The sequence below is a fragment of the Lissotriton vulgaris genome, chromosome 9, assembly GCF_964263255.1.
Source record: "Lissotriton vulgaris chromosome 9, aLisVul1.2, whole genome shotgun sequence".
Taxonomy (NCBI): Eukaryota; Metazoa; Chordata; class Amphibia; order Caudata; family Salamandridae; genus Lissotriton; species Lissotriton vulgaris.
The window spans coordinates 875,321,036-875,334,381 of NC_141697.1; positions in this window are offsets into that span (position 1 = coordinate 875,321,036).

Here is a 13,346-nt window from a genome sequence, read left to right on the forward strand (position 1 = left end):
CAAGTATAATGGTGTTCACTCTTTTCAAGTGAGTATCCAAGTCGTCGTCTGTGAGATAAATATCATCTACGTAAGATAATGCTTCATCATCATAGATTTGTAGTAACTCTGTTACCCTAGCTGAGAATAGTCCTGGGCTGTTCTTGAACCCCTGTGGGAGTCGACAGAATTTTTTCTGTGACCCAAATGCAGAGAAAGCGGTCAAATATCTGCTTTCTGGTGCAATGTTTTGACAAAAGAAACCATTAGAAATGTCTAATGTCGTTTTATATTTTTTCCTAACTATGTTATTCATTAGGGCTGCACTATGCGAGTTTTGTACTGCAAAAGTTTTGCAACATGTATTAAGATGTCTGTAGTCCAAAACTAGACGATATGAATTGTCTGGCTTGGAGACAGGAAACAAAGGATTGTTCATTTGAGAGGTGCATGTTTCAATCACCCCCTGGTACTCAAGTTGATCTAAGATCTCCCTGACTTGTTTTTTAGCTTCTTGCTTTATGGGATACTGCCGTTGGGCAGTTGGTTCACTTTTTAATTGGATTTTGTGAGGCGGTGAATCCTCATCCCATCCTACATGATTTTTATACAATGCAGGTGCCTGGGCTACTGCCCATTTCCTTGCATATGTATATTTTTTGTGAATCGGTATGTGATTCGAGAAGGCAGGCATAATCACTTCTTCGCCACGAGGGCACTCCCTGACAAACTCTGGGGGCCAATCTTTTTCAGCTAACAGAATATCATAGCCTTTCGAGAGCTTATCCCAAAATAGACCCTTAATTTTCCTAGTCTTATCACCCTCCATACGCAATGTTATTTCGTATATCTTATGGGGCTCGCTAAGTCTGGCATCGGCAGTTTCAACCTGAATGTATTCATTCGTGTCCACTGTCTCCAGATGACTCATCAAGATCTTGCGCGCTATACTGATTTCTGCTGCACTGTCCAACATTGTCAATGCCCACTCCCCGTTTTTCAACTGTGTCCTCAGTATTCTCGGCATGGTTGATTACTCTAATACTGGCTACCTTCTTTTTCTGAAATTGAGATTTCTTATTTTGAGCAGGTTCCTTGTCTTTGGACTTGGTGTGCTCTCCTGGGTCTGACCGTCCTCTTCTTTCCGAATTCTGTGGAAGAGATCGAGAAGGACGTGTATCAATACTTTGATATCTATCAGGTTTTTTCAGATTATCCCTATTTCTAAGGTTATATCTTTTCTCAGAGGGCTCCCTCTGGGGAGACTGGCGTTCTCGAGTCGGAGTTCTTTCCCTCCGTCGAGGAGACCTTCCCCTGGACTGGAAAACTTTTTCCTTGGGAGTGGATTGTTTATTTCCATCCCAGCTCTTTTTAGGAGTGTTTGAATTATTTTTAATAAATAATTTTTCAGGATTTTCGAGCAGTTGGGGCTTAACTGGTTTTCCACCCAAGCTGTCTCTACCTAATTCTTCATAGCATTTTTCTATGATTTTTGCAAGCTCAACAGGATCTTTTATATCTGTTTCCTTCAACTTCTGGCGGATCGCCACAGATGCTGCTTCTCCCTTTATGTTGGCTAATAATATAGCCGTGACCTGCTTGAAGTCTTTCAGTAATTTCATACCTAGATTTAAAGCGGGCTCTGGACCGAATTCATTTTGAATCAGTTTTAGCACTTCTGGTATTACCGCCATAGACGGAACACCTTGTGTTTTTGTGTAAATGGAAGCAAAGACTGTACCCCAAGTGTCGCAGTCCTCCACGTGTGGTGCGATTCCCATAGGAAGGCAGATGGTCAAGATTCTGTGTTTCTCTATAGGGGTAGTATCAGGAAATACTGCCTCTATTTGAGTGATTTTCTCTGCTAACCAGAAAGGAATTTGTTCCCGTTTTACGGGTGTTTTACCAAGACATGACTGTATGTTCTGTGGTGTAATTTTATTAGTGTTCCCCTGATGAGGGGTCAGCTGTGGTGTATTAACAGCTGGCTGGACTGTTGCAGTCCGCATTACATATTGGACTAATTGCCTATGTATTTTTATTAATGTTTTTAGCTGTACTAACAGCTCTTCCTTAGACATTTTTACAATGTCAGGATGTGGTGTGTAGCTTGCTAGAACCGGCCACGTGGCTCCTGGTCTACCTAGTGGACCGAGCCTAGTAATGTGATCATTGTGTTTTAGGGCGCCATTAAACCAGAGCAGGTGCTCTTGAAATTTAAGTGGAATTTCAATCTCCTCGAAAGGAGCGTACTCTTCCGGAGGTTTCTCTATTTTGTAATAGTGAAACTCTTTTGTTATAGCGTTTACCGCTGGAAAGTTTATCCATGAATAGAATACCTCTGTTTGCCGATATTCGTGAGCCTCTATCACGAAAATTACTGTACCACCTTGAGGTGTCAGTCCGTTTTCTATAAGTTTTAACGTTATAGATCTTCTTAAGTGGACCGGGATGATAATAGCATCCGGGTCTGTGTACTCGGGACCCTGCTGAGTCGCATCTGCTGCGCCCCCAGTGGTTCCGTTATTTTCTGGCATTGTAAAAATGCAAGGTTTGCAGAGCAGGTCTCCAAGGAGACAAAGATTAGGTGCACAATATTTTGAAACACTGTATCCTTCAACGTTGAATAAACCAGAGCTTTACATAGGAATCTCTTCCTACTAAGGTCGGGCGGATTTTAACCTTTCACCCACTCCAGACGTCTATTGGAGTATTTACGGGAGAAAGGGGTGTGAAATATGCACGACTGAGTTACTCTACAAGTCTTGCGTTAGTTTATCGCCTTACCAAACGTTAGGGTGCCATGTAGTGTAGTTCCTAGTCTCCCACTAGGCCCTGCACATTGGAATAACATAAACAGTAGTATCGACGTGGAACTGCGGATATTCCAGGCCTCCACTGACTATGCTAAACTTAATTGGGTTGTGTTACCAACTAGCTCAGAGGTCACTGGAAACTTTCTTCTCTGCATAGGAAGTGATCAGCTTCCTTGGCACAGACAAGAAGGGATTCAGCTTTCCAACAACCGTGCAACATGACAACTTTGCTCCTCAGATCAAGAGTCGAAATGTATTGCCACAATTGCAATAATTGTTATTATAAAAAGTACGTACAGTAAGATAAGTATTGCGAAATAGAACTGTAAAGGCATTGATATGGTTTCTTAGCCATACAATGGTTTAAAAGTAATAAAACATATATACAGTCATATATACATTAGGCTAACATACTCAACTGGTGCTTCTAACTAAGCCTACCCCAGTGTGCCTGACCTAAGCCTAACACGTGAAAGGGGAGTAAGTAAGTAGCTTTAAGTTAAGTTGGTTTTGCCAAGGTTTGTTTCAAGAATTCTCGTCTAAGGGTTTAGTCAACACCATACCTCTGAATAGAATGATGGAGGATTGGTATCTCCTTCAGGGGTCTCTCTCGATATCCCAGTCACCCGCGAGGGTAAACCGGAAGCGACGGGACTGGATTTCTCTGCACGAGAAAGGCAGCGGGTCTCTTCAGTGCGTCGAGGAAGGAGGGGGGACAGCGTCCGCGGGCAGCTGGAATCTGCTGGATGTCTTCGCAGAGGACGGCTGTTCAGCTCCTTAAGCGTACTGCACCATAGTTCGCGCTTTAGCGGCGATAATGGTATCAGCAGCTTCACCACCACAGGATAGCAGGCTGCAGCGACAGAGTGCTAGATTTACCAACACGGGGTCGTGCAGGCAGCTGGCTTCAGTAGCTCGTACAACAGGCATTGCTTAAGGCAACGTTGGTAATATTTATACCTGACAGGTGCCGGGTTTGACGCAAGTTTGCTGGACATAAGACGTCAATTAAAGATGTCACTAGGAAGTGATAGTTATCAGTTGCTCATTAGAGTTCCATTACTAATCAAAACATAGCAAGCGGGGATTTCCGGGTTTGCTGAGTTTTTATCTTGTTGAAGAACTCGGAGTGTTATCTAGGAATATCAGATAGTGACTACTGCTCTGTCATTGCACTAATTGGTCGCAAAGGAAGTGGCAGAGGGAACTATGCTGGAATGTGGCTCTGTTCGTGTGAGGCCAGAGATGACTTTTCAGAAAATCGTACTTGAACGGTTATGCCAATATAGGGAATAATGGATGTATAGCCGAATAGGGGCATAAGGTCACAGTATCGATCAGGAACCTAGATAAACACGCAACAGATTCAAGTTAGCCTGGTTGATGAGGGCTGTTAGCCCGAAACAGGTTCCAGGAGGCTTGCATCCAGTCCAGGGAAGATATGGCTTGTCAGTCCGGGCTAGGCTGTTCCCATGAGGCACAGGGTCAAGACTGATTTGCACATATCTATGTCTGAACTGGAATAGCAAAGTCAGTTAAAGAACGATGATGGATTCAACCCAGATCTGTGACTGGGGGTGAGTGTCTGAAAAGTTTCAGCACTCCGTACATCATCTCCTTGAGTTTGCTTTATTTCGATGTGCCTTCTAGTTTATTGTCTTTGTGTTGTTTTTGGTATATTGTTTTCCATGAACCTGCCTGGGTTTCGTGTATTGATGCACTTTACCTCAGAATTTTGAATGGAGGCATTCGGGCAACAATAAACGTCACTACATAGTTGAGCCGACTGGGTCAGTTGTTGTGGTAAAACATTTCAGAATGTGGTCCTAGCTTTTTTTGCTTGTGATATTGTTTCCCAATGATTATAGCACTTGCTCAAAATGGTGGGGGATCACTTTATAACATACAAGAAAAATATATCATCCATTATATCGACCACCACAAAGGGCCTGTTTCTGATGCGGTTAGGAAAGCATTCCCACCTAGGGCCTGATTCCGATGCGGCTAGGAAGGCCTCCTAAGGGTATTTGCTCCTTCCAAATCGGATCGGAAATATTTCTTCCTGACCCAGGGCCAATTATGATGCGGTTAGGAACATATGCTCCCATTGAAGTCAAAGCGAGTCCAACCAAATCGTATCTGGATGCATCCGGATGCATCGTACTCGGTCGGTCGGACTCTCCCGATCCAAGTGGGTTGGAAACTATTTCCAAACCGATTCGCTCGGGAAGCTTTCCAACCTGCATCAGAATCGGGCCCTATGTAGTTAAGGTAGATAGATGTGGAGACATAAAAGGTTAGTCTGTATTTACCTCAATGATATAGTAGTCAGCAATTAAGTGCCTAAGATATTATTGTTGGTCGCTACCACTGACATTAATATAGGGTTGGAAAGCTTCCCGACCAAATTGGTTTCGAAATGGTTTCCGACCCACTCGGATCGGCAGAGTCCGACCAACGGAGTACTTTGCATCCGGATGCTTCCCGATCCGATTTGGTTAGACTCTCATTGACTTCAACCGCATCATAATTGGGCCATCGGTTGGTAAGACATGTTCCAATTTAGAAGGAGCAAATGCGTTTAGAAGGGCCTTCCTAACCGCATCAGAACCATGCCCTTAGTGACATACAACAGTTGAAACATTGCTAGTTATTTCTTTCCCTGATGATTTTAAGTCAACTTTATGAGGCAAATATTGACACACCTCGAATCAGTACCATGAGTGATAATGATGTATACAGTGGGTTTTGGGGTTGACTTCTTGTTTGTAATGATGCCACAAATGTGGATTCTAATCCAAGATGTCTGAGTTGTTCCTTAAACCAAAAACACCTAAGGCATGCCTTTCCAATTCGGGTCTATAAGAGCCAGACCCGTGCCTGATTTTCATTATAGCCACAGACTCTGTAAGTGATTGCCATTTAAAAGAAATGTATAACAATATATCTTATGTGGGTATCCTTAAATACAGCTGGTATAAGCAGATGCCCTTGCATATACACCATGTAGGGGAAGTGTGAGATAACCCTGTGTGCCATTAGCTTCGTAATAGCTCATTGTAGGGGCATTTTCTTTTTTCAGGACCCTGTACCCATTGAACTAAGGAAGATCTTATTGCTGCTGATTTTCCTGTTGTTCTTGCACTGTTTAATGTGTGCCGGTGTTCATCGGTGCTCTGTACCAGAATATATTTATGAGAGTCCACTACATGGTGGTGATCATGTCTGTCGTTAAACATAACACATTACATTATCAAATTATTATGCATTAAAAAAAAAATAATACAAGCACCGGGAGCATGTTCGCAGCTATGGTTGCCCACAATAATCCAAATTGTCACATTTGTGGCAGATATTTGGTTAGCTGGCACCATTAATACTGGCATTTTGCGGCTCTGGCACGGATAATGGGAGTTGAAAGCTGCAGTGGTCTCCTGAGAAACAGCTTGAGACAAGACATTTTTTGTTTTTAAAAAATGAAGCAACGTGTTGCTCAAATAAAACATGCATAAAATTAGATCGCTGCGTGAGTCAAATTTTGCCAACTTCTCCACAACAGCAGAAAAACCACCCCTGGAGTTTGATACTATGGGGAATTTTAGCATCGAAGTTCTAAAGAAACTGGTCGGGGCAGGGGATTATCTCTGTGAAACCCAGGGATTGTGAGCTGGCCACAGTCAGGCAGATTGCTGGGTGTGGACTTGGGTGGTTAGCTGGTAGTGTTTGAGGTCAGCAGTCATTATATGATTTGTTTGTTTTGAAAATTGTTTCCAGGCCACTGTTAGCTTTCAATTGGCAACACATCATCTTGAAACCAGGGAGTTGGAAGTCTCAGTGCTCTAAAAACTATCTCTGGTGTTGGAGAAGAAAGAGGGATGGATGAAAGCATTACTGATGCTCAATATGACACACGTTTCTCCAGTTGTCATGATTTGAGCTAGAACCTTTGGCTCTAGAGAAAAAAATGAAGCAGCCCCTCCTCTGAGTCAACAATAATATATCTCCAATCCCTGCTGCACAATGCTAGAAAGAGAGTGGGCATGATTCGCAAAGACTGGTGTATGAGAAGTGAAATTTAACTCCTGTAGGACAACTGGTGTCGTAGTGTAAACTCAGGGGCATATTAACAAGGGCCTTATCTCTGCTTTTTTGGCTTTAAAAGCCAAAAAAGCAGAGATAAAACTGTCGCCCTATTTACAAGTGGGTGCTAACATGCATTAGAGCATGTTAGCACCTGTTTTCCCGAAGCCTCGCTTTGCATCTCTATTGAGATGCAAAGTGGGCGTCAATGGGCAGTACTGCATGTAAATTATCACTGATGTGCACATCGCGATATTTACAAGGAGGCCCACGCATTTTAGCAGACTTTTCACCAAAAACTAACGTCTGCTAAAATGCTGACTTGAGTATACTTACCATTGGGTGGATTATGCTGATATGACCACAGGGTCGTATCTGCAAGGTTATCGCCGTTTTCCATGGAACATCGCTGGAAAACCAACGATGTTCCATGGAAAATACTGCTATCGCTGGAATAATTATCACCATTGCTCTATGTGTTGTTAATACAGCAACAGCATGCCGATAATTTTCAGCGATAATCAGGAATTATTTAAGACTAAGTCACAGTAAAATGTGATTATGGTCCAGAGTCACATTCAATTGCAGGTGAAAAAATCAAAGGTGTCACAAGGAATTTTTATAGCCAGGGTTCTTTTAGATAGACTGGGAATACTGTCTAAAATGACATAATACATAGAATGAAATAATTGGAATGTACATTGACAAAGCTAATAGTTTTATCTGTTATATAGTGAAAAGTAATTGGTGTTGCCCTATCAATACCGTAGTATGAGCCCAGTGACGCTATGGCCACAGCTTCCTGCAGGTGTTAGCTGTGAACATTTGAAAGCTTTGGCAGCCCACTGATAATGAAAAGCTTCTACCTCTTTTGCCACCTTTTGCCTCTACTGCCGCCTCTCAAAGCTGGATATTACCTGACCTGATCTGAGCTGCAGGTGACCCCACTATGGGAGGTTTTCTATTCCTAATCTATTTTGAAAAAATGGGCTAAAATAGGAAAAGTAGGCCTTACTGTGCAGTAGAGGTCAGACACAGTAAGGATTAGGTGATATACACACACCCCTGGCTACCTGTGCTGTCATGTTGCACGTATGATAGCTATACAGCTTGTGTTAGGAAATCCTACTTCACTAGTTTCAATGATGTACCTGTTATCTAAGTAAAGCTTGAATTGTTGCTTTACGTGACATTTTATTTGAAACAAACTAAACATGAATAAAACAAATTCCTTAACATTTTACAAAACCTTGCTTGGCTGATTAATTTTTTTGGGTTACAGTAAGAATTGTGGTATGATGAGATAAGACTTAGAGGTATTGCTACTGCTGTTAGATTAGTACACTCCAATGGCCTTTGCCACAGTGATCTATTAATGTCCTGGCTGAAGTAACCAGAGCAGGGTGGCAATGGTCACTACAATCAGCTAGGAGTGGGGCACAGTGGAGTGCATGGTGCAGAGTGCAGTGGCGTAGAGTAGAGTAGGAGTGTGGGAGCGAAAAGAAGCAATATGGAAGGGGGACAGATGGGAGGGAATGAAAACTATATGGACAGGGAGATAGGAGACAGACTGCAAACTCAAGCACTCATGTGGAGTGCTTGAGCACAAAGAAAACGTAGCTCCAAAAATGAGAGCAGTTGATGAACACAAGTACTTGATACATGCTCCAGGGGAGGGCCAAACACACAGAGAGATCATGACGTCCGCATGCTGTGACAAAAGGGAGCAAAGCAAATGAGATCAACACTGAATCCAACAAATGGTAAGCAATGGGTGGGCTATTGGCCTACTGTTTATAAACAAAATTCTTGCAGAGACTGCACAAGTATTGAATATACGATACCTAAAAAGAATGATTAAATCGAAACAGACTGAGATCTCCAATAAGCCCAATCTATGTCCTGTCACTAAATAGGTCAAGCATTCCATCAATCACATTTTTGTTTTCCTGAGTGTCACACACTAAGTGTGATGAGCATGCCCACACATAGGTTCCATTTTCACTGTGCAATAGAGCTTGAGCTATACTTAACTTCTGAGACTTAACTAGGCCAAATGTGGTCATGAATTGCTTGTGTCCATGTTCACATTGAAGGAAGTGACCCGAAATGGGCCACCTAGGTCACTCGCGGCCACCTCTCAGCCTTCCAAGAAATGAAGAGTCGGGACAACAGTAGAGAATACAATCTAACATATTTATTAGTAAATGCGCTGTAGCCGAGGGGGCTGATTCCAGAACAGTTGCTAACACATAAGCTTTCCATCACCTCCCAAGCCCTGCCCCTGGTGGAAAACTCCAGCCTGGGCAGAGCCTGAAAAAAGGAGGCACAGAAGGATGAGCTACCACCTGCAGAATGGTGGAGAAGTGTGGCTCAGGGGTTAGAGGCGGCAGACCCGGAAGCTGAGATCGGTCCTGGACCAGGGTTCAATTCCCCGCCTTGGTGGGTCTTGGGCTAAAAATTCCACGGACTCGATAATTCTCGCTCCGGTGCCTTCTCGACTCATGGGTTCACACTCTGTGACTCTGGGCAATAGCTTGCTTAATCTCCACAACGGCCCCTCGCGGCGGGATGCCTGACTTTCACCTTGTGGATACCCGCTGGGGCTATCACACAGGGGAATATCAGGACGGGTTCCCTAAGCAAGCGCCGGGACACCCACTGCGGGTAGCTGTGCGCTATATAAGCTCAACTACATTTACATTTACATTACATTTACACATTATCAGTCTCCCAAGGTTGTCTTGTTCAGGCTCAATGCTCTCTTGTGTGGGAGGAGAGCTACGATCAGGGATAGGCATGTGAAAATAGAATAATCTATTCATTAGTACATTAGGGTTTTAGCCTTGAATATGATAAGGAGAAGTAACTGAGCAGCAGCTTTCTGCTGAGGCAAGCAGGAAGGGTGACAGTGGCTTAGTTTCAATCACAGTGCAATATGGCGGCTGAAAACAGAAATGGCGTTGCAAATGCTAACTTAATCGCACAATGCTACAAGGGACCGGCCACAATCATATGCAGTAGCAGCCATTACAAAAATAGCTACATGAATGCAAACACAATACAGTGTAAAGCACGAGCAATGGAGCAACAACATATTCAATTCTATCAGACCATCCTTTTAGCATTCATAGCTAAATTTTTATATTGTCACCAGGTAAGGGTCTTTACAATTCTAAAGGAGGAGGGGGAAAGAAAAGGCTTTAAATGGGTAACATTTCAGCTCATTTGACCATCAGCAAGGCCAATTCTTCCAGCAGCTTCAGAACTAGGTACATGCATTAATATTCGAAAATGCCCTCATCAATTTGTGAACAGCTTGCACCACCATAGTGGAAAACTTAGCATTTTGTTCTGGGGCTCCGCGTGGGGGCATTAGCTTATTTATACAATAAGTACAGCAGGTGGGGAGGGAATTAATACACAGGCAACAAGTGAAGATGACACATGCAATGGCTACTAGGAATAGGAGTATTTTCTAGCCCCAAGACGCTATCAGACCCCAAAACCATTCGGACCAGGCCCATGTTCCCTCTCTTGGTGGATATCAGGTGCTAGTCTGTGTAGCTTTTGTATTGCTGCATAAACATTCGGAACATGATCAGGTATGTACACACAGCAACTGCAACCATTGACGCAACAGGCCTCACCCCAATCAACAAGGATAAAATGTAACACAATCCTGTTTTGAAGGGCAACAAGTCTCGTAGCCTGAAGCTGAGCTGTGATGTTGGTCAGTATTCCTGCTGCTGTGTTGATAACTCTTGTGAGTCGGCGTATATTGAGGCTATTGTGCATGGGACCCCAGAATGGCAAAATACCCTTCATGGCTTCCGTAAATTCCTGCAGGGTAGTGTCCGTCTGATCTATGTCCTTCGTATCCATAACCCTTCTAACTCTTGACAGGTACAGACCCCTGTGCGGTAGCCTGTGATCTCTGTGATAATTGGTGTGATTTATACGGGGGGAAAGGAAGGATAGATAGCCACTACCAGACCACCCCCTAGGAAGCCATATATAAGCCTTGGGCCACAAACAAAATACACATTATTGGGCAGAAGTAGTGGTGGACTACTCGTGGTGTTCAAATCATAAGTATAATTGCAAGTACTCTTTCCTACCTGAACATGTCCAAAACTCGAACACAGGAACAAGACGTTGTATTAACTACTGCTACTGACATGGCCTTGTCCTGAGTAATATTATGCAATTGAAAGGACCTGAAATACTCAGTGATGTTAAAGTCCTGGAAGTCCATCATTTCATTCTGGAGCCATGTTACATTCTTTTTAACCTCATACACATTCATGCAGGTATCTGGGTGCAGAGTACCAGTAGACCCATCCCTCCCTAGGGTAAATCCTTGGTGTGTCAGTATATATCCTAATGCAGACTCATAATCGAGGTAAGTCATGTTCATTGCATCAGCATGAAAATGGATATACACCATGGTGAACAACTGGAACCAGGCCTCACAGCTGGCCAAATATGAAAAGGGCATCAACATTAACAGATCATTTGTATGCATCACATAAGCAAGCAAGCTACAAACCCAGCAATTAAAGACATTGGTGGGATGATGAGCCTGATGGAGCATCTGCAGAAACACATTGTTCACATATGTCTGTCGGTGCCTCTCCGTGTTAGGGGCCAAAGTGACAAATATATGTTCAGGGGGAACAGGAGTAGTACCAATCAAGGAATGCACAGGATGGCTTTCTTCAAGGAACCATATGATCCCAAACAGGGCTACCAAAGCAATTATTATAAAAACTTCCTTCGTTTTGGTGGACCAGCTCGACCAACTTGGACTATTTTGCTAAAAACGGAGCGTTGCCAAAGGCTGCTCTTCATCCATGACAAGGCGGCCAAATGGGTAAAAAATGTTTGTATAAATCATACTACCAGAGGAAAGTTTGTACTATGGAGCCAGGAAGTATATAGAAAAAAAATACACAGTCCAGTGTCTTTTCAAGCCTCACTGGTAGACTCCTATTGTTTATCAACAATGGTGCTATTGAACAATTCCCGGTGGGGCCATGCAATCACAGCCCTTTCTGTCTCTTCGCTCAAGATAGGGCACCCTTCCTCCTGGGAAGACACCCCCAACTTATCCTGTCCAGTGTCTCTGACAATGTACCAATCTGCAAACTCCCTTTCTCTGATCTATCGTTGGGAAGGCAGAGAAGGTACATACACCCTATTCTTCATCCATGAAGTCCATCCCTACTAATCTGACTTTTCCTTTGGTGCACTGCCCCTCTGCTGGGAAAGCAAATTGTACCTAGTCACTCCAGGGACTGTCTTGTCGCGGAAAAGGATCTTAAACTCAGAGGGGGCAAAGGATTGAGACTCAAGCTCTTGTGGGTCAGATAGAGGAGGATTCTGGGCCGCCCGTATTTATGGGGGAATCGCCTCATTCAGAGCAGCGTTGTTCTCCTCCTCTGTCTGCGCCCAGGTCAGTCGGGCATCAGAAAAAGGAACTAAGCGTGGTACCTTCCCCGTCTCGTGGTCCCCTATGCCATTGAGGACCCATCGATCACAGGGGAGAGGCAGCGAGATACGCCGGCAATGCGATGAGTGAATCCAGTGCTTCCGGCTGCCCACCTTCACTGTTGTCTGGGTAGTAAGGAGTACCTGCAGAGGTCCTTCCCACTGTGGCACCAAACACACCTTCCTCTGGAAGTTACGAACTTTGATGAAATCACCAGGCTGAATGCTGTGCCACAGCCCCTCAAGTATTGGTGGCAATGCTTCATGAATCTGTTAGTGAATAGAACGCAACTCTTTAGTCAACTCACATAAATAGTCCACAAATAAAGGATATCCAATTTCACAAGACATTGCCCCAAACATTTATAGGATGGCCGAAAACAACCTCATTTTGTTAAAACCTGGACTGCAGTGTAAACATTATCGGCGCCATCTTGCCCCCCTTTTCGAGCCCATTCGTGCTCGTAAGCAGCAGCCATTTTAACTACCATGGCCTCTCTGCCCATCGCCGACAGCCAGCGCATCTTTCTCTCCCTCTCCTGACCTCGCAGGCATCCCCCCGCGTGCTGACAGCCCCCGCTCTCACATGCCTTGGGCCATAAACCCCTCTTCAGCACAACTCTGCCTCGGAACCCCATCCTGTTCCCAGCGCGACACCTCCCTTCATTCCTTTCATGATCCCGGGTCCTTTGGTAAAACCCCCTTTCATCTGTGCCCGTTTGTCTTACTCGTTCCCAGGCCGCCACCTGGCCCTGCGGATACTGTTTATTGCCCCCTATACAGTAGGAAGCTTCTCCCATCAAAGGATCCTCGAGTTGATCAAAAGCCCCCACCCCATGAGATCCGATCAACCGCATACATTCCGTGAATCGGCGGAATGTCCAGCTGTGCGACAATCATCACCTGTTGTGACCGGGGTGGGGACTTCAACTGTAAATGTGTGTGGGAACGGGCCTGAAGCGGGGATTCCGAGGATGT